The sequence below is a fragment of the Thamnophis elegans genome, chromosome 4 (genome assembly GCF_009769535.1).
Source record: "Thamnophis elegans isolate rThaEle1 chromosome 4, rThaEle1.pri, whole genome shotgun sequence".
In the NCBI taxonomy this organism is placed as follows: Eukaryota; Metazoa; Chordata; class Lepidosauria; order Squamata; family Colubridae; genus Thamnophis; species Thamnophis elegans.
In genome coordinates, this window is record NC_045544.1 from 111,694,738 (window position 1) to 111,719,988 (window position 25,251).

At 39.4% G+C, this 25,251-nt stretch overlaps 1 protein-coding gene across 1 annotated transcript in view; it reads left to right on the plus strand.

The window, feature by feature from the left end:
* Window positions 1–25,251, plus strand: part of KIF13B (kinesin family member 13B) — a 143,393-nt gene that overhangs the window by 27,434 nt on the left and 90,708 nt on the right. Inside the window, exons 2-9 of the mRNA XM_032215247.1 lie at window positions 3,920–3,932; window positions 4,613–4,673; window positions 5,793–5,883; window positions 8,002–8,181; window positions 10,023–10,110; window positions 13,658–13,792; window positions 15,651–15,763; window positions 16,586–16,695. The gene's annotated coding sequence lies outside the window, so the exon portion shown is untranslated. The remainder of the gene's footprint in view (window positions 1–3,919; window positions 3,933–4,612; window positions 4,674–5,792; window positions 5,884–8,001; window positions 8,182–10,022; window positions 10,111–13,657; window positions 13,793–15,650; window positions 15,764–16,585; window positions 16,696–25,251) is intronic.

Sequence of the window (25,251 nt, forward strand, 5' to 3'; positions counted from 1 at the left end):
TGGATTTTGTAATTTTAAATTCTACAGGGTATTTTGAAGATAAGAATGTGTTGTCTGAGAAAATAAAATCCCAGAATATTTACCTAAATCTGCTTTGTAGATATTTTATTTAGTATGTTCTTTAAAAAAATACGTATGAAAAAATGTGAAACTTATATTCTGTACACATATGCCCATGTTATGGTGGGTATTACAAGACTGTATCCATTATTTCTCTTAGCCGGGTGAGAATTGTCCTTTCAGTGGAAGTCTTTTGTTTCTTATTCTAAAAATAAAATTAATAAAAACTGTGTTCCCATTGATGTAGAAAGAATACATGGTTAGTTGACATTAGCCTTTTGAACTGCTTGTGTATAAAATATAACCCCCTATTTGAAATAACCTTGTAGAAGAAATAATATTTTACTGAGTTATATTTTACTGCTGTTTGTAATCCAAGGAGAACATGGGAGGGGCTCACCAATGTAAGAACAAAGTAATAACAATCATCTTTTTTGGAATGTAGATGGATTTAAATGTGGTTATGGCTTTGTGTACTTTTTTTAAATGGACATAGTGGCTCAGTGGCTTAAGACACTGAGAATTAGAAAAGTCGGCAGTTCAGTGGTTTGAATCCCTAGCGCTGCATAACAGAGTGAGCTCACGTTACTTGTCACAGCTTCTGCCAACCTAGCAGTTCGAAAGCATGTAAAAATGCAAGTAGAAAAATAGGAACCATCCTTTGTTGGGAAAGTAACAGCGCTTCGTTAGCCTTTGATGTATAGTCATGCTGGCCACATGACCACGGAGACATCTTCGGACAGTGCTGGCTCTTTGGCTTGAAATAGAGATGAGCATCGCCCCCCCCTCCCAAGTCGGGAACGACTAGCACATATGTGCAAGGGAAACCTTTACCTTACCCTTTTTAAACACTTAGGTATAATAACTGAGATTTATTCTTTCCTAGTACTTCTGAGATAAACATAATGTTCAGTGGATCAATTTGTGCACCAACTTCAGGTTCTACACTATGTGTGGCTAGATCATATCAGAAAACCTCATTCAATCCATTAATTGAACAGTCATCTGACCTTTTTCCACTTGTAGGTCCAGGTTTTATAAACACTGCCAGGTTCATCTGACCCTTCTACCTTACTTCCGTTTTGCTAGGGCTAGTTCGGTTGGGTAGAGCTTTAAGCAGATGTGCCTTTGATGGAATGGCAAAAAGGTAACTCTGCTATAAATCTTTTGGCAGAGATCTGATAAGAAATTGAAATTACAGTGTTCTATTAGATGACTATGAACAGCTAAATTGAAAGAACTCAGTGTGTAATTGTACAGACACGTGACAACATATCTCAGTAGTTTTAGAGCCTGGCGGGGTGGGCTGCTGCATTTTGCAGGGGTTCAGGAGAACCTCTAGGTAAGATTCTGTGCAGTTAGGAGAACCCCAAATGCCACTTCGGGCTGACCCCCCCCACCCCTCCCAGGAGTCCTCATATAGCCTGTTTTGGATGCAGGTAAGTGCAGGGCTTGGGGAGGGCGAAAAACAGGCCTACTGGAAGTTCATGAGGGTCTCTGGAGCCTGGGGAGGCCATTTTCACCTTCCTGGAGGCTTGAGGAAACTGAAACAAAGCCAGCACTCCACACACCCCACCAAGATTTATAGAAAGATGGCAGCTCTGACCACGCTTTATTCACACAAACACAAAGCCGAAAACACCAGCCTGAAGATGGTGAGTGAGACCTCGCCAAAACGTTGGCAAGACAATCTCAATCTTACACAGGAAAAGACTCGAATACTACAAGACCAGCATACCTACACCTGTGAAAATCTGCACAGACACACACACAGACAGACAGACACATGTGTGTGTGTATATGTTTTCGTAGCTATCGAAATAGAAAACTATCGTAAACTATCGAAATAGAGAAACACCCGCACAACATGAATAAACGTGATGATACCTCCCGCCTACCAGACATCTGTAAACCAGCCCTAGTCAACAAACGAGTCCCACCCACCACCCAGGCCGTTACAACACGAACAACAATAGACACACAGCCAGCACCAGTCAGCACCAATCTACCAATCATGATACAACCACACAACCAATCATTCCACTTACTGAAACAAAGCCAGCGCTCCACACACCCCCACCAAGATTTATAGAAAGACAGCAGCTCTGATCACACTTTAAGCCCAAAACCCAGCCTGAAGATAGCGAGTGAGACCTCACTGAAACATTGCCAAGACAATCTCAAACTTACATGGGAAAAGACCTGACAATAAGACCAGCATATATATCTATATATCTATATCTATCTATATCTATATCTATGTCTATGTCTATGTCTATGTCTATGTCTATGTCTATCTATCTATCTATCTATCTATCTATCTATCTATCTATCTATCTATCTATCTATAGACACACAGACACACACACACACACACACACACATAAATAAATAAATCTGGTTTGCCCATTGTTGATAGAAGGATTAACCTTAGCAAACTTCATGTCATGTGGAGCTTCCAGATTCTTCCCCCACTTAAGACAAGTATATGAAACCAGGACTTCCTATGGATCAGTTTTGTTACTTCAAACTATGTGGCATGTGATTCAGACAAGTCTTTAAGTCACCCTCCTTAAACTACAGCCCAAAGTAAACTCTAAAGCATTCATGTCTGCCAATTACCTCCACTAGACCAATTAGATCCCACAGACTAGGCCTCCTCCGAATTCCATCTGCCGGCCAGTGTCGACTGGCGACTACCCGGAGGAGAGCCTTCTCTGTGGCTGCTCTGACCCTCTGGAACGAACTCCCCGTGGAGATTCGTACCCTCACCACCCTCCAGGCCTTCCGCATAGCCCTCAAAACCTGGCTGTTCCGACAGGCCTGGGGCTAAAGATTCGCTGCCCTAGTTCGAATGGTATGACTGTTGTGCTTTTTAATTATGTATTGTTTTGTGTTGTTACTAAACTGTCTGTATCCCCCCTTCCCTTTTGAGCTGTAAGCCGCCCTGAGTCCCCTTAGGGAAAAGGGCGGCATACAAATGAAATAAAACTCAAAAACTCAAACTCAAACTCATGTTATCAATATTACACTTATAAACCATAATTTTAAATCACTCAAAGATGCTATCTCATTCAATCTATGAATGCAGTTTTCTCCTATCTTCATCCACTAAATATGTTGGCCATATGGCTAGCAGTAGCTTGGAGTTATTATTATTTATTTAATGCAGTATATTAATATTATCCCTATTGAAGCTGTAAGCAGAAATAAAAACACTTTAAAAAAGATATTGAATAATAAAACGTTATTCCTATTATTATTGAAAATGGAGAATTATTCTTTGAAAAAACAAATACCTTAAAGGCATGAGTGAAGAATGGAGTCTTCAGCGGGTGTCTAAAAATGTTAGAGTAGCTGTGTCTCAAATTTGGGGTGTAAGGGAGAGCTTACGAGAACATAGTTGCCTCCATGAGCAGAAAGCAGATGTCATTTAACAGTCCTTTGTAGATATAGAGGAATTGTTGGAGTTAAGTTCCAATATATCTGAAGGGCATTAAATTGGAGAAGAACTGTTACTGTTTAAGATATAATGATAATAATGAGAGCACTGTGTTGATCTTGTGGGAAATTTTGGATTCCTTCTTTCAAAATGTATTTGTTTGTTGATCTTGTTATGCCTGTATCACTTCCAAAGAAAGTTCTTCTATTCAATGCCAGTCAGGTTTCTTTTCACAATTCTCCAAAACTCAAAGGGAATACATTGCAAATGTGGGTTTTCGTGAGCTAATGTTGATTAATGTTGTATTTTAAACTTGCTATTTCCTTTGAACTTAAAATATGTACATGTTAATAAGTTTATTTTCTTCTTCTTCTCTTCTCCTGTTATGTCCTGTTGTGTTTCCTCCTGGAACTGAAGGAGCCAACCAAAGGTAAAAAAAATTATAATAGCGTGCAGCATTGGGTGGTGAATTGTGTTCCATTCTTTGCCAAAATATTTTCTACTTTCTTTCCAGATGTATTCAGTACTGTTGTAAGAGGAAGGGGAAAACATTTGAAACTGCTTTTCCTTCTTTCTTTTTTTCTATCTTTAAAACAAGCCACATATTACATTGGCAGCCAAGTCATGAGTCAGAAGAATAAATTGGAAAGCAGTAGCACATACTGAGGATTGTGGTTATTGGTAAAAGAGTGCTAGGGGTTGTTGTTTTTTGTTATTGGGTTTTTTTTTTTTGGTATTTTGGTTTTAGAGTCATTTTTTCATCCTTGCACAGACTCAGTTTACAATTGTTGTTTCCCAATAGTTTATTTTAATTCTGCATTTGAAGAATAGCAATAGCACTTAGACTTATATACCGCTTCACAGTGCTTTTATAGCCATCTCTAAACGGTTTATAGAGTCAGCATATTGCCCCCAATAATCTGGATCCTCATTTAACCCATCTTGGAAAGATGGAAGGCTGAGTCAACCTTGAGCCTGGTGAGCTTCGAACTGCCAAATTGCAGTCAGCCGGCTGTTAGCAGAAGTAGCCTGCAGTACCACACTCTAACCACCGTGCCATAAATATAAATATTTATGTATATAATACATTTCTTGTTTATATCTCTGCAGGTGTTTGCCTATGATCACTGCTTCTGGTCTATGGATGAAACTAACAAAGAAAAATATGCAGGTATCACTGTAACGATGAACAACTCTGGTGGGAGGAAAATTGGCATGGCTCTTCCAATCATTTGTCAAAGGGATTTAAAGATTTAAAGGTCGTTGTCTCCAGAACTTATGAGAGCTTCCTTATTGCCAACACATTTCTAAAAGAAGAAAATAAATAATTTTTAGGACCAGCATCAGGTCTCCCTCCCTTTCCCAAAAGACTCTCACTCCTATTTCTGAAGAGCTGTCAATTGTGATTTCCCTCTATTATAAAGCACAGCAGTTAAGAAGACACCAAGTTTCTTTTGCATTCTTATCATACAAAAGAGAACAAAAGGTTTTTTTGTATTATTATCATACAAAGGAGAACAAAAGCAAGGAACAATCCAAACAAAACAGAAGAAGAAGATGTAGTCTTTATATATCCACATCCTGGACCTTACAAAGGACAGATTGGGATCAGATGTTATTGCTAGATTTAGACAGTATGTTAAACCCTAAATTCAAGTTAATAAAGCACAGTTGTTGCATGTTTGTAATATCTTATACCTAATATATATATATATCATGATGTTATTCTGAATTCCAAATTATTCAGTCTCATTTTAGCCTAATCCTGTGGGCTGAGATTGAATCAATTAACCATAAAGACTCAAAAGTAGGGATAAGATGAGTTCAGATTCCTGTTTAATCAATTTCTTACCCAAATGAATTGCACAAAGTTGTAAATATAAAACCGAATAACCCCTGTACATAAGGTTCTTGGGGTGTGTGTTCTTATTTTATTGAGGATGCTATTTGGAACCTTGACAATAGCAACAAAAATAATGGCTCTGGTTTTCTTGAGGTCAGCGGGTTCCCCCCCCCCCCCCAATAAGGTATGCTTCAATATGATTCATCCGGTGCTGGTTAAAAACAGAGCAACTCCAAAGGAAGTTACTGGATACCTTGGTCTAGTTAAGATGAGTATCTGCTCTGTGCTTTCCATTGTGGGTGGCTCCATTGATTTTGGACGCACATGAAAAGCATTAGATGTTTTCACACATTAGAAGTGTTTGAAGCTTTTGAGAGTTTTAACAAAGGTATTTTTTTACACACACACACACACACACACAATTTGATTCTTTTGTTCTAATTTTAGGTCAAGATGTTGTTTTCAAGTGCCTGGTGAGAACATTCTCCAGAATGCCTTTGAAGGTTACAATGCGTGCATTTTGCCTATGGACAGACTGGTAAGCATTAGCAAGGTGGATATTGAAGGACAGGAGGAAAGTGTTAGTTTTGACAAATTAGGAAGAGTATCAAACAACACATCAAGGCAAAAGAAATAAGTCATAATTTAATTATTCATAGTAATAGCAAAGCAGTTAGACTAATACAACTTCATAGGCTTCATAGCCTAAGGGCAGGGTCAAATGCATCATCACTTGGATTCTCATGCCCCAATAAGAGACCTATATAGCCACCATCCTTGAAATGCATTGACTCTTATCTGGTTGCCAATTGTGCCTTGACCGTTCAGATTCTTGTGTATAGATAGATGAATAAACTTGTAGTACTTTTGAATTCTACCCTGGTTCCCTGCTTCTTGCACCTGACCTTTTTATGCTATGGGAGGACTAGAACAGAGGGGGTGTTCCCAGTTTCGGCCGAGCGGTAGTGGCGGCGGCGGTGGGGGGGGGGGTTCTGCCCACCTTGCCCAGATGCTTATGCTTCTTACTAGCAAACTGTAAACTGGCTAGCAACCCATGACTGGACTAGAACTCAGATTCTAGAACCCATTTCTAGTCTGCTGCCTTTAAACATTACACCAAATTGGCTCTCATTAGTATGCAAGTATACAACACTGAAAGCCAATTGGGGAAAAAATATTTATTTAGTTATGCAGCTATTTAACAGTAGCTGCACAAACTACACATAGTGGCTTAATATTAGAATGTTTACAGTTAATGGGAAGGTTTGGGCATGATTGGGTTGGGGTGAAAGGAGGGAGTTTGGGAATTGAAGGCAAGAAGTCCTAGTCCAGCATATTCACCTACCAAACTTGAGTCAACCACAGAGCAGTTAACAATCAAAACAAGCAGATTATATGAAAGAATAGGACTATCCTTTAGATCAGGGGCGGGGGCTGTCATTCCCCCATCTCTGCTTTAGATAGACTGGTTCAGAATTTAGCTTTTTAAACATATTGAAGAATCAAGTAGTTATATTTCCTAAAGTTAGCCACCAACATTCTGCCATTTTGCCATAATTTAAAGCAAAGACAGTAAACCTACAGACCCCCATGATTTTCCCCCCAGTCCTTAGTACACTCCGAAATTAGCAAGACCAAAAGGTTAGAATTTGGAAGGATTTTAAGAACTGAAATAGAATTCTCATTAATAAAACCCAAATCTTTCTGGATCAAATTGATCTAATTCTATGAGGGGGAAGTTAAGGAGGAAAACTATTTCCATGAGTCTCTACAGGCTCAGGCATCAATTTTGCTGTTTAACCCCATTTACCAGAAGAAAGCTGAAAATTTGATCTTATCTATTTAATGTTATTAACAGCCACAATCACTGCAACCTTCAGAGACCAGCTGCAGAAACATTGTTCAGTCCTCCTTAAAATGCTAAATGAATGAAACCGACTAGAGGGCTTATAATTAGGAGCCAGGTGGTTTTTTTGACATTTTTAAACAAAATATTAATGTTAACTATACTCCTCAGGGCTCCAACTTGGTAAAGGTAATATGAAGAAAGTAAGGTTAAGAGAATGAGAGGGTGGGAGAGAAGGGTGGAAGTGATGGAGGAAAAACAGCTTGCATTTTTGCTTTCCCATTAGCCACTGAAGATACTGGCTACTATTTGGCACAGAATGATAAATAGCAAGAGAATATTTATGGTAGCAGTTTCTTATTCTTGACTTTCCTGATATATTGTGTTTAACTATATAGCAAACAAAAGAGCTGGAGATCCGGGATAATGTTGGCTAGTAGGGATGCAACCAGATATAACCCTTATTTATCTACAGCTTGATTCTTTTCCACATTAACCAGATAAGCATCTCCTGACAGTGGTATGACTGACCTGATGTAACAGCACAAGGAGACAGTTACAGTGCTCCAATTTGCCTATGCAATTTGACAAACCAGTTTTGTATATTTACACATTTTTTCCATGTGATCAGAGGAAAACAAGATAGTTATAGTCATTTATTTATCCAGCTCAGTCCATAAATTCAATTAGACTTAGCTTGGTTTATAGAACTATAAACATTATTTATCCTCTGTAGGGTATGAATGTCTGCCTCAGGGGCTTTCCACTCATTTTTAATCTCTTAAAAATATTTTCTTTCTTTTTATTCAGGATCTGGAAAATCCTACACAATGATGGGCACAGGTGATGAACCTGGATTAATACCTCGGCTCTGTAGCAGTCTTTTTGAAAGAGCCCAGCAAGAGGAAAGTGAAGAGCAGAGTTTTAAGGTGGAAGTATCCTACATGGAGATTTATAATGAGAAGTCAGAGATCTCCTGGACCCAAAGGGGTAAGGAAGGTTTTTTTGGGAACACCGAGATTGTAGGCAACCCAGTAATCATTTGATGGGAGTGGAAGTCTCCTTCTTCTGCATTCCTCACCAAGGTCAACATGCATTCCTCCAGAACAAAACCAGTAATTTTTGTTTCTGGGTAGGGACCTTCTCTCAGTAATTAAATATATGCTTTGCATGCAGAAAGAGATAGATTTAAGCCTCCCTGTATAGGCTGGGAAAGCAATTGCAATAGCATTTAGACTTATATACCACTTGTTATTTACAGCCCTCTTTAGGCAGTTTACAGGATCAGCCTATTGCCCCCAACAATCTGGGTCCTCATTTTACTGACCTCAGAAGGATGGAAGGCTGAGTCAACCTTGAGCCTGGTGAGGTTTGAACTGCCAAATTGCAGTCAGTCAGCAGTCAGCAGAAGTAGCCTGCAGTACTGCATTCTAACCACTGCGCCACCACCGTTCTTGAAAGAGTCTTCATTAGAATTTAAGAGAGCGACTCTCCTTTTTGCTTCACCACAAGAACTCAACTAGGTGACTCTATACTATATTCACTATATGGTGGGGTGCAAATCTTCAAGTAACTCTCTGCCCCCTCCCCCCAAAAAATTCTTAAAGTCTTGCTAAGTTCCAATACTGAACTAGGCAGATTCTGGCATTCTCAGACAAGGTTTACTTAATACGTTTTCTTTACTCATTTACTTTTTTAAAATAAATTTTAATTTACTTGTAAGGGTCTGCTGAGTTTTTTCAAAAAATAGTGTTGACAATTTTTTTTGCTGCCGATCCTAGGTGTAAAGGATTTCTTGTATTTCATAGAATTCATGGTCCAACTGGGAAGTCAATGATAAGGTTCAAGGTTTAAGATTTATTAAACTTGTATGCCGCCCTATTCCCGGAGGGACTCAGAGCGGCTAACAAACCAAGGAGAGGGGATAATACAACAAAAAAGCAAAAGACAAACAAACAAAATACAGAAACAATTTAAAAACAGTCAACAGCCACACAATTCGAGTGGGGATGGGAACTCATCAGCCCCCAGGCCTGTCGAAACAGCCAGGTTTTGGCGGCTTTGCGGAAAGCCTGAAGGGTGGTGAGGGTCCGGATCTCCATGGGGAGATCATTCCAGAGGGCGGAGCAGCCACAGAGAAGGCCCTCCTCCGGGTGGTCGACAATTGGCATTGGCCGGCGGATGGAAATTCGGAGGAGGCCTAATCTGTGGGATCTAATAGGTCTTTGCGAGGTAATTTGCAGCAGGCGGTCTCTCAGATTCTCCCATGCTTTTTTTAAAAAAAAGTTATTGGTAGATGGAGCCACACTGAGGAGAGGTGAATTGGATCTGTTCACCCTGCCTCTTTTCTGTTAACTATACCCAGATTGGGGGTGGGTGGGGAACCATACTTATCTTAACTATTTGAGTAGGCTTTTATTTCTCAAAATTATCTCAGGGAAGTTTAAGGTCAGGAATCTGTTTATGTGTTTTAAATAGTCCCTAGAGCAATATGTTGACTGTTATCTTGATAATATTCAAAGGGGGATAGCCTCTCTTTTTGTTTCTTATCTTTGTGTGATAGCATTTTTTTGTTGCTGAGAATTTCACCTTGAAAAGGGTGAATTAGTTTCCCCCAAGCTGGACAGTGAAATGGTTAGCCAAAAGCATCTTTTAAATGCTGGACACAATCCAATCAAATTGAAACCTCATTTGAGGTTAAGAGGAAAGGTTTCTAAGGGAATGTGAATCAGCCTGACTCAGAAGTGCCTCACTGACAATAATGCATGGACAATATTGCCCATTTACATCTGCAAATGTAACATCTTGTTCTATGTTTGCTTTTCAAACAGGAGCCGTCAATCTTTAAAAGTCAGAGAGCACAGTGTTTATGGACCTTATGTAGATGGTCTTTCAAAACTAGCTGTTGCCAGTTACAAGGTAAAGAAATCCATGATAATAGGCTTATGTAATAATGTTCAGTGGAGTGGTTACCATCACAATTATTTATATACCTCTTTTCTACAAGAACATGTATCAAAACAGCTTACAATATATTAGAAAATAATAGTGACTCAGTTAAGATGTAGCAACTCTAGCAGTTCAGTGGTGGCCGAACCGTTAGTGGTATGGCGGCCCTGGGGTCGCTGGGAACTGGCAGGGCCCAGGCCTGCCACGCCCCCCTAATATGTCTCCATCACACAAGGAATGACATTTTTAAGCAACTCCTGTTCATTTCAACAAGACTTGAATTTCTCAAGTCAATTCTTGGCAAGCCTGCTCAGTCGGCCCTTTCTCATTTCTACCATTCTTAACAGCAACCAACAATTGTGGCAAGCTAATGTTTGTCCCCTTGTCGCTGCCGCCCCATCTTGCTTTTTAGTTCTTTAATTTTAATTGAACTGTGCATGTTGTGCCACATGCGGCGCATCCAGCAAACGTGCGCAAGCGAACACCGGCAGTGAAGGCAGGGCAGGGACCCACCCCTGCTATGTAGTATAGCCTTTATTGTTATTGTACATCCTGTTCATGCAACGAAATTGGTGAATTCTAATTCTGTATACCTGGGATTTCTCAGCAAGCAAAATCACTAGTGATTTTTGCATAGGGTCTCTGGAAAAGATGTGCAGGAAATGAAGTTAGTAGGAGGAAAGAAAACCTCACGCTTTCCCCATCTTCTCCATGGTTTGTTCAGGATTGATGAGAGGAAGTATCATGGCTTCAGTACACTTAAATAGATGTTGGACAGATTGATCTGTCTGGCCTAGTGTGCTTGGTTAGCAATGGCTTTCCAAGATTAAAGGCAGAAGTAACCTGCACTTTTTTTTTTTACAGAAGATATGTCTCCAGTGTTGTATTTTAAGATTAAGTTTCAGATTCCCTAAAGGAAAAGCTTTAACGATTGAGGTCCAGCATCACCAGAAGCAAAGATAAAGTGTTATTTGAAATATCATTATCTTGTTTTTAATATCTTTGCTGTACCTGCACAACCAATGTGTTTCCACCCGCAGTGTCCTTGCACTTATGAACTGCCCTTTAGGAAGCTCTCATCCTTGGAATGTTTATCACTCTGAAGCTAATGAGGCATACTAACATTATTGGTTTGCCCCCATCTTCTGCCATATAAACCCTGTAAGCGTTAAGGCCCTGTAATGCTGCAGAAATCTGCTGAATTACAACTCCTGTTGTATGCAACCAGCATTGCTACGTTAGTTGATAGTGGAGGATATTTTAGTATGTTGCATTCTAGTGGAAATCAGAGTGAGGAAGGCATCTATAGAACTATAATCTTGGAGGATCAGCTCTGATTTCATAACCCAGCTCCTAGTTGACTTGGCTGGCTCAGAAAGTTAAGAAAGGGCGGAGTTGGTTAACATTTGAATGGAAGACCATTTGAACCAGAAATGGCAGCTGAAAAAACACCTGGGAAGGAGGCAGTGGTAAAACCACTTCCATATTATTGGCAAATAAACTACGGAGGTGGTGCAATGGCTCAGTGATTAAAGACTCGTTAAGATTCGAGACCCAGGTGGGTTAAAGACCCTTTAAGGCTCGAGATCCAAGTGGGTTAAAGACCCTTTAAGGTTCGAGACCCAAGTGCTGGGTGACAGAGTGAGCTCCCATGACTTGTCCAAGCTCCTGCTCATCTAGCTGTATGAAAGCATTCAAATGTAACTAAATAAATAGGTATCACTTCGGTGAGAAGGTAACAGCGTTCTGTGCACCTCGGTGTATAGTCATGCAGGCCACATGACCATGAAAATGTCTTTGAACATTGACAATGAACAACACTGGCTCTTTCGGGACGGAAATGAGCACCATCCCCTAGAGCTGGAAATGACTGGACAGGGGAAACCTTTACCTTTAAATTACCTGGATGTTTTCATGAAGTCAGGAGATTTTATCTTTGCCTTTAAAGAAAGAAGAGAAAGATCTTGCAAAACTGGTTTAGCAAGTAATTATGGTAGGCTTGTTTGCAGAACTTTAGCTGTAGCCTGAAGGGTCCGAGAATGTTTGCATTTCAACAGTCTAACTTGGGACTCACCAAAAAACCAAGTCAAAAACACAAGGAAATATGTATTACAAAGAGTATGAATCATGACTCCTGTTCAGCACTTGTGCTCTGTTGCAGACCAAAAGCCCTTCCCCCAACTTCAGTGTACGTTTAAGGCAAATTTGTACATGGTATTTTGATTAAATTGTTCTCTTTGCAACTTAGAATTTGAATACTGGTTTGTTTTGCTACCGCACATAAAATGTAAGTTTTATTGGTTTTATGGTTTTGCAGCAAACTTGCTGGGTGTTCTAGCATAATGCAGCCATCTCATAAAATCATCCAGTTGAAAATGACCTCTAAGGTCATTTAATGGCTGCCTTTGGTACCGTATGCTCCAGAGACCTCTGCTTAAAAGCCTCCAATACAGGAGAGTCCACCACTTTCTAAAGCCATCCATCTTGATTTCTCTCAACTCACCCTGGAACAGAGTAATAATAATAATGCTAATCTACTATATAAAGCTGTTGTAAGATTTAATCTTTATCTCTTAAGCATGCATCTGTGCACATGCATACATCGTTTCTTACCTTCGTTACACTTCCCCAGTTTCAGTAGGATAATTTCTCTTATTCAAATAAGGACATTAAATGTACTGAATGTAATAGTTCAGATGCAATACTTACATTTTAGCTGAAAATTTTAATATGCCTTAATGAAAATACTAAGCAAAATTGTAACTGGGAATCATCGGGCCTAACTTCTAGAGATGTCTAAAAATGGTTTTGGAATATATTGAAATGTTCAATGAGAGGAGAAGATGTCTTTGACTAAATGTCTATGGAGATTCTCAGTCACCCAGGTGCTTTTTCAAGAGGCAATTCAACTTCATTTGTTTTGCTTTGAAGATGTGTTGTTTCTCATCCAATAAGCTTCTTCAGTTCTGATTGAATCGCTGGGGAATGGAAGGATTTGTATTCCCTTGCTGCCATCTGTGAATAGGCACAGATGAACCTCTAAGTGGCCTCAACAATGCTCAGAAAGAGTGCTATGACCAGATGACTGCAAGGAATATAAATCTTTCTATTCCCTTTCAGTCAGAACTGAGAAAAGCTTCTTGACTGAGAAGTGAAATGTCTTCAAGGAAAACAAACGAAGTTATTGCTGTCAAGAATACTTTAATAGCCAGACATTTTGACAAAACAGAAGCAGTGTGTATTTCTCTGATCTGGGCAGATAGCATTTAGGGTAAACCAGGAAAATGCATTACAAACCATGATTTATGTGAAAAAATAAGATCTTGTTACATTCACTGAACATAGAATTCTCTAACTTCTTGACAAAACCGAGACTCAGTGACTGGGACCAGACATCACATTAAGCTGTAGTTTGTTTTAATTATGATTTCTTGAATGAGCCACATGGCTTAGTTCAAATCTCAAGTTATGCATGAACTTCACTAAAACACAATATGTTTTGTGATTCTTTATTTAGGATATAGAGTCTTTGATGTCTGAAGGCAATAAATCTCGTACAGTTGCTGCAACCAACATGAATGAAGGAGAGCAGTCGATCCCATGCTGTTTTAAAATTATCCTCACACACATATTGTATGATGTAAAGTCAGGGGTGAGTTCTGCAATTTGCAGGGAAGATAAATAACAGAGATCTATAAAAACAGTGGGGAAAAAGGAGTTTCTTGATGCCATATCAGAATAAATATTTTTGCCAGAATTTTACTCCTGTTTTACATGCTTCTAGAATAGATGTTGTTACTCTAGGTGAGATTGGGGAACCTGCGGTTCCCAGGTGTTCTTCACTCATACTCTATTAGCTCTAGCATTTTGGTCTAAGGTCAGAGATGATGGGATTCCTGAAGATCACAGATCCCCACAGTGCTGAAATTCATTTTTTTTACCACCGGTTCCGTGGGTGTGGCTTGGTGGGCATGGCAGGGGAAGGATAGTGCAAAATCCCCATTCCCACCCCACTCTGGGGCCAGCCAGAGGTGGTATTTGCCAGCTCTCCGAACTACTCAAAATTTCCCACTACCGGTTCTCCAGAACCTGCTGAATTTCACCCCTGGATCCCCAGCCTCCTCATAAGAGTTAGCTAGCCTTTCTAATAACAACAGTGCTGTTTACTTAAAACCATGACTTTTAAAAATAGTGTGGGGTATGTTTTTAAGTTGCAATCTCAGATTTTATAACGTTAAGGAGAGTTGCTGTTCTCTATGGTGTGTTCGGGATCTGAACCAGAAGAACATTATTATATGTGAAAAGTGATTCTTCTGGAGGTTTCAGTGTTATCCAAACACTCCCTAACAACCTTTGGTTTTGGGGTGCTTACAGATCATAGATAATATATCCCTCATTTTAGCCACACTACTAAGGACTGTCATTTCCATTTTCAAAAGCACTCTCCTATATTCCCTTACATCCAAAAATCCGATTAAAGGAAGAGCACATTTGGGGGGGGGGAGGGTAGGTGGTACCTACTTCTCCACATATTTTGGGAACACCTGCACTGAATTGAGGAATTTCTTATATTTTTTCAACTTCTTTTATCTTTGTCTAAGCAGGCTAAAACACAATGCATGAATTACATAAACCAATTTCTATGCAGTCTGAAAATCCCTTGTGAAACTGTGGGTGTATAGAGGCCTTCTGCTCTCATTGTATTGGCTTGTATCCCTGAGTAATGGAATGATTCCATATAGGCTAGGGTTCCCAAACATTCCAGCTATGCAGACTGGTGGGGAGGGGGAAAGGGAATGGTTCCACCCAAATGGAGCATTTGCACACCACTGACGTGCTGCTAGTGCACCGCTCGTCTGGTGCTCATGCAAGTCGATATGTGCGCATGTGTGCTCACCCACCACTTCCACAGCGCTGTTCTAAATAACTACAGGCCACAGCCCAGAGATTGGGGACCCCTGGTATAAGCAAAAGTCATGCAGACATTATTGTCTGGATACATCCTAGTGAATCCTGTGCCTTTTCTCTTAATTTTTTTGATGCTTGGAAAATTAAAACTCACCAACATGCAAGTTTGACTTAAAATATTCAGTCCTCTAGTCCTCATTCTGAAATAAAATAAGCTTTATTATTTTGTTACCTTTGCTTTTAATCTCTCTTATACACCCCTCCCACCCCCCAGTAAAATCTAGATCAGCTTTGGTCACTTTCATTTGTGCTAGATGTTAACTCTGGCCTGGTGATTAGGGAAGATGCTGCAACTTATGTAGAAGGCATGAGGGACTTCTCTGTAAACTCTTTTAAATAGGCATATTTGCTATACAATAATCATTTATGATAGCATTACACAGTCCGTACATAACTACCCTCTTTAGCATCAAGATCTTTTCCCTGGTTGTCATTTTCCCTTCTTCCTTTCTTTTCCCTCAAACTGACAAAAACTATGAAAGGTATTTTGGGGTGCTGAATAAGCGATATGTCATTGGGCTAATGCTATTTTCTTTCCACAGACCTCCGGTGAGAAAGTAGGCAAGTTGAGCCTGGTTGATCTAGCAGGCAGTGAAAGAGCAACCAAGACAGGAGCTGCAGGCGATAGGTTGAAGGAAGGAAGCAACATCAACAAGTAAAGTTTACCTTTTTAAGGAATACATGTTTTTAAAGGGAGGGTGAAGGTAAAGGTAAAAGTAAATATGTCCTAATGTTCTTTATTCAGAATGACAACAAGAGGAAAGAAAGAAGAGTTCTCCTTTGACTTTTCCCTCCAACTTTTCTTTAAAGAAACAGGACTTCCTTCTTCTCTTTAGCATAAAATAGAATAGCAGAGTTGGAAGAGACCTGGAGGTCTTCTAGTCCAACCCTCTGCTTAGGCAGGAAACCCTACACCACTTCAGACCAACATTTTCTTAAAAACATGCAGTGTTGGAGCATTCACAACTTCTGGAGACAAGTTGTTCCACTGATTAATTGTTCTGTCAGGAAATTTCTCCTTAGTTCTAAATTGCTTATCTCCTTCATTAGTTTCTTGTCCTACCCTCAGGTGCTTTGGAGAATAGCTTGACTCCTTCTTCTTTGTGGCAGCCCTGTGATACAGGAACACTGCTATCATGTCTACCCTAGTCCTTCTTTTCATTAAACTAGACATACACAGTTTCTGCAACCATTCTTCATATGTTTTAGCCTCCTGTCCCCTGATCATCTTTGTTGCTCTTCTTTGCACTCTTTCTAGAGCCTCCACATCTTCTCTGAGACCTCAGAAATTATAGATTAGAAACAAGAGAAAAATTAAGAACTATTTTTTCTGGGTTCTGTTTATATGTTAGTAAATGTTTAGGCAATTTTACACCTCAAAGCAAAATGCAATTAATAGAGCGACCAGCTATTTCTAAGTGTATATCTGATTCTGATTGCCATAAAATTTAAAAGAATCTTTTTCTCCCCAATGCAGGTCTCTCACAACTCTTGGGTTGGTCATTTCAGCCCTGGCAGATCAAGCTGCTGGAAAAATAAGAACAAGTTTGTTCCTTATCGTGACTCAGTGCTCACCTGCTACTCAAAGTAAGTGAGCCATTATTAAGGAGGTCAAGCAAGACAATATTCTCTGTTTCTTTGGAAGGGACACCTGCTGAATATAAAAGATTGCAGCTGCAATCTTTTTCAGTAGAAACCACAGTAGCTCTGTGAATAATTCTCCTCAGGAAGCTGTCTTCTTTCTCCAGGAGTAGAATTTCCTAGCTTTCTGAGAGAGTTGGATCCCCTTAGGTAGCTCCTACTCAGGCTTGTTCCTAATCAATAGTTCACTCTCTTAGTCAATTTACGGGCAGTTGCATCCACAGCTTTTCTACCATAAAAGCTTTACCATGGTTAGCCCACTGACTAACTCCAGAGACATTGCTTTCAGTGTTAGCCATTTGATGTCGATTGAATATGAGCGTGGATTGCAATAGACATATCAGTTGTAGCTCAAGAGAAAAGGTTGAGGGAGCTCAGTCTCCTGCAAATTGAAAGAGTCACAGAATTGGTTGTGCACTGTTTAAAAAAAGAACCACTGCCTCGATGTTTACAGAAGAACGCAACTAGTTTGGAAGAACTTCAAACAGGAACAAAATGCTGGCAGGAGTTCAGTGACACAATCTGATTGCTAAATGTTACTGCTACCTGTGGGCTAATAAGATATATTCATGCAAATATTCAGAGACATTATACTACATATATCCAAATCTATCAATGCCAACGGGGATTTTTAAGTTAACTTTTTATAGCAATATCTGGTTCTCCAGAGCTGGGAGGAAAAAAACAAGCAAACACTTGCTCTTCTTGAACACCATTGCCAGTCTTTATGGATATTCCACTAATAAACTGAATGAATCCCTTGCTGGTGACTTCTTATAAGCAATTTCTCAATTGGTATTCAAACCTGTAAAGCCTTTGAGTATACAGTTAACAGTTCCTTTCGGGCATTATGGCTAAATCCTGTTGCCAGCCCTTCCCCTCTTCTGTAATGTTTATCTTGCCTCTGAAAAAGCCTGCCTCTATATTTTCTGGAAATGAACTCCGTAAATTCCTCTTTCAATAATAACTGCAGTACAGATAGTCCTCAACTTGTGACCGCAATTGAGCCCAAACTTTCTGTTGCTAAGTGAAACATGTGTTAAGTGGATTTTATCCTATTTAATGACCTTTCTTGCCACAGTTGTTAAGTGAATCACTGCAGTTGTTACATTAGTAATATGGTTGTTAAGTGAAACTGACTTTCCCCGTGACTTTGCTTGTAAGAAGGTTGGAAAGGGTGATCACATGACCCCAGGACACTGCAACTGTCATAGATATGAGTTGCCAAGGGTCCAGATTTTGATCATGTGGATGCTGCAATGGTTGTAAGTGTGAAAATGGCCATAAGTCACTTTTTTCAGGACTGTTGTAACTTTGAACACTCAGTAAATGAACCGTTGTAAGTCGAGGACTCTCTGTACTATATGTTTGTTCTTCTGCACCCTGAATTTGTCACTCATTTCATTTGGTGTGTGCTAGAAATATGGGAAAGCTTTCTCTCATTGCTACATTCAAATTTTGCAAGACAAGTTGTTGTTTTTGTTCCTTTAAAAAAAAATCCCAATTAGCAAAGGGTGGAAGTTTTAAGTCTTGATTACTTGCACTGGGCTGGGACCTGAATTAATTGTCACTGTGTGAGTCACTATGTGAGATGGGCAGCCTATACAAATGTGACAAAATAAAAAGGCTTTCGAGAGTTCTTGCAATCTGCAATTATTTAGCCTTCCTTCAGAATTTTAATCTTTATTAATATTATGCATTATTTTAATTGCTCTTTTCTGTACCATCTGTAGCTAAACATCAGAATGCTCATTTTTTGTGGGGAGGGGTAGAGGGGCCAGGGATCATGCACCCTAAAATTGACAGTTCCAGAACAAAGGAGTAAGTGGGGACAGAATAAATTTAAACCCAATTAAATTTGGATTATATTACAGTAATCTCATTTCTGTAATTATATACATGAATTATGTTAATATTATTTCTCATGTATTTAATAATTGCTACCCTCCATTACATTAAACATTGCAATTTGGTGGCAACATTTCGAGTGACAACTTTTGTGAAGCTAAGAGGTTGTGCCAATTCTTAACACTTGAAACCCAGAAACAGTGTTTTAAAATCCCTTTGTCCCCTTTCCTACATACATAGATTATGCTTTTCTTTCAATTTTATAGGGTGAAGCCATATTTTCAGAGATTTTACATTAGGGAATAAGTAGGATGTGAAGTGGGTTGACTTCCCTTCCTGCCAAGACAATTCTATACAGTAATCATAGAAAAGAATCTATTTCTCATTTAACATATTTATATCACTACGGTAAAAGGAGAAAATATTCTCTTTCTTCCTACTAACCAAATCCATAACTGGATATGGAGAGACTCTGTTCTTCTGTTAAATATCTTGAATAGTGGTGGAGATATCATATCGTGTACGTTTCATCCACTGGGGAAAGGAAACTCAAGAGCAGCGTAAATTATAAATGAGGATTCTCATTAATAAATAATGACAATATGTATAAAAATTAAACATCTTTTTAAAAGGCAAAATTTATATGATAAAGTAGTTACAAAACAATTCATCAAAAAGAATTCCTTATCCTTCTGTTGGAAAAGAAACCCCCCACTCCTCCTAAGTCAAACTTTAGCAAAAACATATAAAAGGAAAATAAGTCGAAAAATGTGCAGGAGGACTCTTTAGTTCTTAATATGGTAATACATTCCAATTAGGGGCAGATAGCCGAGAATATTATTTATCTCCTGGACAAGCAGCAAAAGGTTGACAAACTTGTGGATTTCAGCCCCAAATGTGGTAGTAGAAAACAAACCTATAGGTCAGTGTTGGCGAACCTTTTTGGCAACGAGTGCTGAAAGGGGAATGCACCTGTGTGCATGTGCCAGAAACCAGAAGAACAGCTGCCCGGTGTGCATGTGTGTGCCGGGAAGATAATCTTTAAGTTTCCAGTGCGTGCATGCACACTGGCCAGCTAATCTTTGTATGTGCATGCGCGCCAGAAACAGGAAGACCTGGTGGCTGGTGTGCATGGGACGGCTGCTCTTCCGGTTTCTGGCAGTCCTGTGCGCATGAAGACCAGCTGGCTAGTGCGCCGGAACCCGGAAGAGCAACGGGCAGCGGCTCACATGTCTGGAGAGATGGCTCTGCGTGTCACTTCCGGCACGCGTGCCATAGGTTCACCATCACGGCTATAGGTTAATGTTCTATGTTACATTTCTAATGCCAAGGCAACATCAAATAGTTCTTACTTTAATTGTCAAGTATAAACAAAACAAAATATGAACTTATTTTAAGATCGAGAAAACTCCTTTCATTTTTTTAAAGCAACTTCACTGCTGATATTCAGGATAGTCAAGCTTATTATTCCAAAGCTCTATAAATAACTAACTTCAAATTCATCAACTTTCTTTCACTTAAATATATATATATATATATATATATATATATGTATGTATGTATGTATGTATGTATGTATGTATGTATGTATGTATATGTATATGTATATGTATATGTATATTATATATATATATATATATATATATATATATATATATACACACACACATACATACATACATACATACATACATACATACATACATATATATATATATATATATATATATATATATATATATATATATATATGAATGACTTCTTTAAGAGCCACAATTAATTCTTCCTTGGTTACAATATGAATTTCAAGAGCAATAACAGCATTACAAAGAGAAAAGATCCAAATAATTGTCAGAGTTCAATGAAGTGCCAGCACACACTGTGTGAGATAAATGAAACTCGGTTTTAGTTTCAGTAAGGTGTGGAAATTACTTCATTGAAGGCAACTAACAATATTATGAGAGGTCTTGTATAAAGACATTAAGACAAACTGGTTTTGCTTAAGTGAGATTGCTGCATTACAAGCCTTTGTGTCATACAGACGGAGTTGGGAGAAGCAGAGATAATTGCTTCAGGCATTCATTCACAGTGACCTGCCTTTTTTCTCCCTTTTCTTTTTGCTCCAAGCTCTAGGTGGTGAAAATGGCTCCTTGCCTACCTTTAAATGGCATTTTCACTCATTCTACCCTGTAGCTGAAGTTTGGCCTTAAAAGTCAAATGCATACGGATTTAATTTTCTAAGGAAATGCAACGCTTTTGTAGATATGCAAATGGAGACGGAGATATCCCAATCATCTTTTTGCAGCAGCAATTGGCATAGCCTGAGAATAGCACTAGCAATAGAACTTATATACCCCTTCACGTTACTTTACAGCTCTCTCTAAGCGGTTTACAGAGTCAGCATATTGCCCCCAACAATCTGGCTCCTCATTTCACCCACCTCGGAAGGATGGAAGGCTGAGTCAACCTTGAGCCTGGTGAGATTTGAACTGCCAAATTGCAGGCAGCCAGCAGAAGTAGCCTACAATACTACACTCTAACCACTACACCAGGTCTAATCCATTTAAGACTCTACTCTAAGTGAAGGAAGAATAGATCAGACTGGTGTACAGTATCAGTCTTAGCAGAAAATCTCAGTTTTCCAGAAATTTAATGTCTTATTCAGTAATTTAATGGTTACATGTCATCAAATTGACATTGACTGTAACTTTCTACACAAAATTTCTCCAGGATGATGTATCCATAATTTGGTCTTTCAGTTCTTCCAATGGTGCAACCATTGCAGATATGAATCTATCCATTTTGCTGCTAGTCAGTTTCTTCTTTTTCCTTCCACCTTTCTCAGCATTAGAGCCTTCTCCAAGAGAGCTACGTCTTTGCATGTGTCCAAAGCCCAGGAAGTCCTCGACTTATGACCACAATTGAGCCCACCAGTTCTGTTGTTAAGCAAGACATTTGTTAAGTGAGTTTTGCCCCATTTTTCGACCTTGCTTGCCACCGTTGTTAAGTGAATCACTGTACTTGGTAAGTTAGTAGCCCGGTTGTTAAGTGAATCTGGCTTCCCCATTGACTTTGCTTGTCAGGAGGTTGCAAAATATGATTACATGACCTTGGGACACAGCCATAAGTATGAACCAGTTGCCAAGCATCTGAATTTTGATCATATGATCACAGGAATGCTTCAAAGGTCATAACTGTGAAAAATGATCATGTCACTTTTTTCAGTGCTGCTGCAACTTTGGTCACGAAATGAACTGTTGCAAGTCAAGGATAATGTCAGAGTGTTGCAGAAATCACATCCAGAAAGCACACACAGATAACTGATTCAGCAGGATTCATTATGTATTATATACATAATAACATATGAATAAATATACAATACCTACAGCAGATTCTCCCAACATGGTAGAGAGGAGAGGTTGGTTTCAGTTCAGAGTTCAGAGCTTAATACAGACAAGACTAGTTTCAGTTTCAATTCTCAGCACAGCACACAGAGCTGCAGGGCTAAACCATGCCCAGGCTCCATCTGTTTCAGCTTCCATTTGCTGATCTGTTGCTATGCCTATTCATTGGCTGACCTTGTTACCATGTCTCTCCCAGTCATGAATTCTCTGACATATAATTTGAGCCCTGTCATTTTTGCTTCTTGGTTGATTTGTTCGATGATCCTTTTGTTTGTTTTGACTGTCTGTGAGTATTCTCCAACGCCAGAGTTCAATACTTTTCCTATCTTGCCTTTTGAGAATCCAGCTTTCCCTTCCATAGAGTGTCACAGGGTGCACAGAACAGCAAAGACTGTTCTGATCTTTGCAAGGCCAAAATACATGACAGCGTCTGAATAACTTTTCCAGGGCCTTCACAGCAACTGTACCAAGTACTAGTCTGCAGTTCCTTTATTGTGGATAATCAATCCTAAAAGTTTAGTTTTGGCAAGAGACTTGCAAAAACAAGTCAGTTATAATAGAAGCTTTATTGAAAAGAAGAATAATTGATCCACCACGGTGCAATGAAGTCAGAGCCTTTATGTCAGTTTGTGCACTAGAATTTAAAGGGCAGTAGATAATCAGGAATCAAGAGAAGAAGGCAAACCCAATGACCATTTACCTTACAAATGTCTCTGTCTAAAAGGCAAGAAACTTGTGAAGAAGCTTCAGTCAAAGAGATACTCTCCTCCCCATTAACACGAACTCATTATTAGCAGGGCCTAGAATATTCTCTTTACTTCCAGAATTCTGCATTTCCCTCAGACTAGCATTAAAACAGCTTTGGTCTGCAGTTCTTGCTTCCTTGAACTTTCCCAAATAACTGAAGTTTGACACCACCTTTCCAAGTTAATAAATCCTTAACCAGTCCTCTTGACGGCCTTGAGAGGCAGACAGTAAATGCTTACATTATAGTAGTATTTTCTAGCTTGAGATGGTTCCTGTGTGTCATTCTATGTTATTTAGATTTTATTCAGTTTGTATGCCGCCCTATTCCCGAGAGACTCAGGGCGGCTAACAATCAGAAACGGAAGGGGGTACAAATTTCCCTTCTAATTTTTTTTTAACAGGTAAAAATCATATTCCATAAGCTTTTCTCTGTTGGGGGAAGGGGAATATAGACACTCAATATCTTTTCCCTTATATAAACTAACTCATAAACCAACATTGCCCAGGTATTATTTATAGGGAGAAAATGTCCGGACCAAATGTAATTTCTAATGTTGGATTTTCCCCAGAGGGAGCCCCCTTGTGGAGTACTGTCAAGCCATTACCATGGTCACTCCACTGCACTTTACAGTAGAAGTCATTTTACAGCAGTACAGTAGAAGCCATTTTAAGGCACAACAGACTGTATCTTAATGGACACAACACCTCGAGGGGTGTTAGGGCACAGGTGAGTTCCTACCGGTTCGGACCGGTTCAGCCGAACCGATAGTGGTTTGCTGGTCTAGGTCATCAGAAGTGGCAGTGACCTAGGCCTGCCACGCCTCCTAACCGGTTCTCCATTGGCATGGCATTTTTTTCCCCATTTTTTAATGTTCTGCACATGCATAGACCTATTGATGGGCAATTGCGCATGCGCAAAATTGCGCATGCACCAAACCGACAGTAATGCCAGCAGCAACCCATCCCTGCGTTAGCGGTGTCTTACCCCAACAGTGGTTTTTTCCACAGAGTAAGTCATCTGTGTACCAAGTTTGGTTGAAATTCCTCAAGGCGTTCCAGAGTTATGCTGGAACACACATACACAGCGCCATTTTTGTATATATAGAAAAAACAGCTTCTGTAAAGAGAGCGATATTGAGGTGAGAAACAGGGATAGTTAAATTCCATTGCCCTTTCTTGCTTTTCTCTTTCCTCTGTCAGAATCACAACCTTCCAAGTTGTTATCGAGTGTGCTATGGCTTCAGAGAAAAGGAGCATTGAATTTTGTGCTCAAGTGCCTGGAGGTTTCAGCAACTGTGTTTGTCCCTATGCTGAATAGAAGTCTGGGAATATGGAGTTCCTGGGCTTGGCTAAAAAGCACTGTGATGGAACAGCGAAAGTACCAAAGCTGGGCTCAAAGCTGACGGCATCTGGCATAACATTTGAATTCTAAACAAATATGATGAGTTATTTCTAGCAATTATAGAGCAAGTAAAGGGGGGGGGAATTATTATTTCTTTTGCTTTTCTGTCAGGATTTTTGTGCCAGTGCATGGCTGCTTTGAGTTAATCATCTTGAATAGTTATTCACTTCTGTATTTGCTTTAAAAATCTAATTTGTGTTGATTTTAAAAGAGACATAGAATGCAACTTTTGGTGGTAGAGCCTAGATGTTACATTTCTCTCCTGATTCTATAGTTCCTTCCTTCGTCTTTCTTTCAATTTTCATTTAGAATTTGTGCCCACAACGTATCTTCAAGGAAGCGTCTGTTTATAATAAAAGTAATCATTGGCTAAGCCTTATTATGGAGAAGTCTCTATTTTCACAAGCTCAGCCATAGAAAATAGTATGAAGGTATTTTATTCCCACATAAGGAAGATGTGGGAATAGCTTATGAAAAGGCTTGAATACCCTTCTACACTTTTATATATACTAGCTGACAAAACCCAGTGTTGTCCGAATATTTATTAAGCCTAAATCTGTATTAGACAGGAAAAGCCCTGATTTCAGCTACAATTAAATTAGTTAGGGGACGGAATTAGAGGGGACGGAATTGAAGGAGAGTGTGATTGGTGATTAGAACATCTCCCCCCTGTCTTTTTTCCATCAGAGACAGATATTCTTTCCCACCCTAGGACTTAACCTGGAAATAACATCAAGGGGATGGCTGAATTGAACTTAACCATCAGACTTTCTCCACTATGGTTAGCCCCTTGACTCCCCCTGTTACAGCTGCTGCCCAGATCCACCTTGTCCCCCATCCTCCCCTCCCTTGGACGATATTGGTCTCCTTAGCGGAGCTCCCATTAAGGTGCTACCCTCCTCAGGAGAGGTGGAAGGCACCTTTGGACTATTACGAACTGCGCAACTTTTCCTATATTTCTTTAATCGGTATGTTGAGTGCATGGGATTGTTTGAGATGATATGAATGATCTCACTTTTTATTATTATATAGTTGTATTGGTGTTTTTAACTTTTTTAGTGAGGACTGTTTGTGTGAGAGCTTGGGTATGAGTGATTCGGA